The sequence below is a fragment of the Tupaia chinensis genome, unplaced genomic scaffold, assembly GCF_000334495.1.
Source record: "Tupaia chinensis unplaced genomic scaffold, TupChi_1.0 Scaffold143886_1, whole genome shotgun sequence".
NCBI classification, from domain to species: Eukaryota; Metazoa; Chordata; class Mammalia; order Scandentia; family Tupaiidae; genus Tupaia; species Tupaia belangeri.
In genome coordinates this window covers 1,614,958-1,617,120 of record NW_006203737.1, presented here as the reverse complement: position 1 = coordinate 1,617,120, position 2,163 = coordinate 1,614,958, and the positions used below count along the sequence as shown (strand labels likewise).

General features: G+C 42.8%; 1 pseudogene; it reads left to right on the top strand.

The window, feature by feature from the left end:
* LOC102484888 (pre-mRNA-splicing factor CWC22 homolog) overlaps nt 1–2,163 on the top strand; it is a 19,793-nt pseudogene that overhangs the window by 15,008 nt on the left and 2,622 nt on the right.

Here is a 2,163-nt window from a genome sequence, read left to right as displayed (position 1 = left end):
GGCATGCATGCATACGTGCCCGGCGTGAGTTTTAAGCCACCGGATCTGGGACTCGAACCGCGGTCGACTACATAGGAGTCCAGCGACATAGCCATTACGCTAACTGCTGGTCCCAATCTTCAATTTCTTTCAGTAAAGAGGAATAGAGAAGCAGCTGGATGGGTTACAGATTTTAGTTTTCAAAACAGAAGTTTTGCACTCCTTTTGGTGAATTTTCTCCTCAGTATTTCATTCTTCTTTTTTTTTTTTGGAGAGGATTTTTTCACTATAGGGTGCGTGCGCTTGCCAGACAGACAGAGAGAGACATAGAGACAGAAAGTGAGAAATCACCCCACAGGGGGGATGGTCACGCCGCAATCCCTTCTCCTCCATTCTCCTCTCGGGATCTTGGGCATGCACGCACACGCGCCCGGCGTGAGTTTTAAGCCACCGGGTCCAGGACGTGAATCGCAGTCGACTACGTGGGAGTCCAGCAACATAGCCATTACACTAACTGCTGGTTCCCTGTATTTCATTCCTTCTTGATGCTATACTAAATGGAAGTTATAAGTGGGTGTGAAAACTGAGTGCAGAGAAATTGAGCAGAGAGACTTTAAAATTTTTTGTTGCTGAGATTTTTGCCTTAGGATATATGCACTCGCTGAAGGGAGACAGAGACAGTGAGAGGAAAAGTGAGAAATCCTTACCCTCTACCCCCCATAGGGGAGGATGGCCATGCTACAATCCCTTCTCCATTCTCCTCCTGGGATCTTGAGCACAAATGTACACGTGCCAAGCATGAGTCTATGAGTCTGAGTCTCGAACTGCGGTTGGCCATGTGGGAGTTCAGCAACTTAACTGCTAGGCCATCTGCTGGCCCCAAATCTGTTCACTGTTAAAGGCAGTTTCTGATGCCGACTTCTTTCCCAAGGTATGAGTCAGACTTTATATGCATGTCTAGTGACCTTTTGTTGGAAACTAAACATTTCAAATAACAAATTGTAGCAGCTCTCAGTACTGTTATCCCTATTTATTCAGTTTCCTCATGTTATTTGCTTGTTTATTTGTGTATTAACTACTTGAATTATTTTAATAAAATCTACCTGCTCTCCTGTATTCCTTTATCTGTCACGCCCACCTCTTGCCAGACCCCACAGTGTGAAATGAAGCCTCTGGTGTTGATTCTTGGAGGGTGCAACCTCGAGCATGTGTGCAGGTTTTTGGCTGGCCTTCTTTCACTGTCTTCTTTCTCTTACCACACCCAGCTATTAAGCTCCAGTAGTTGGTGGCTGATTTCACTATTGTCTTTACCAATGTCTGGGGCATCAATTACTATACAGAGTAAGTTAAATTCAGGCTTCTTTAAAAGGATAGTTTTTCAGGTCAGTGTTCAAGATTTGTTCTGATGCTAGGAAGCCTTATCTCAGCTGTGTCTTTCTCTGATTTATTTTTTCCTGGTAAAGCAGTCAGCCTATGGCTGAGTTTATATCTCTAATATATTGTTAAAAGAAGAACTTTAGAACAACCTAATTTATCAGTTCAATTGAGCAAAAAAGGTTTACCAATCAAGCAGCTCCAGAATGGCTTCCAAGGAACTTCAAGGTGCCACATGGTCTAATAAATTTTACAGGCAATAAAAGGAGTGAAGTAAGAAAACAAGTGAAGGAATGAGGTAGAGAAGCAGCTGGATGGGTTACAGTTTGATGTTTGTCTGTATGAACTCAGTTTAAAAGGTGTGCTGTCTGTGACTGACTGAAGCATAGCTGCTGTGATTGGCTACAACTCACCAGTTTGTTAAGGAAGCAGACTCCTAAGTGAGATTGTAGTTTACTTACAAGACCTCAAGTATATAAGTATAGAGGCTTTCTCTGGCCAATATTGTTGAGTTTAACAGTTATAGACCTATCTATTGTGTCTGTTTTTCACAATATAGTCATCATTGTTTTTGAGAATATCCCTAATGATCTGTTACAAAGAAATAAGTTCCTTTGAGGAAAGCTTCAGTATATCTGATCCATAGACAAAATATCAGATCTGTCACCTTGGAGATGGGGGTGAGGATGGTGATTTACTTCTCTGAGTGGCATCCCCACTTTAGGAGCAGAGCACTTTGCTAAGGGAATATAGGGTAGCTTTAGCCTCTGGTCCTCTCAATTGATCTCTCTTGGAATGGCGGGTCGGGGG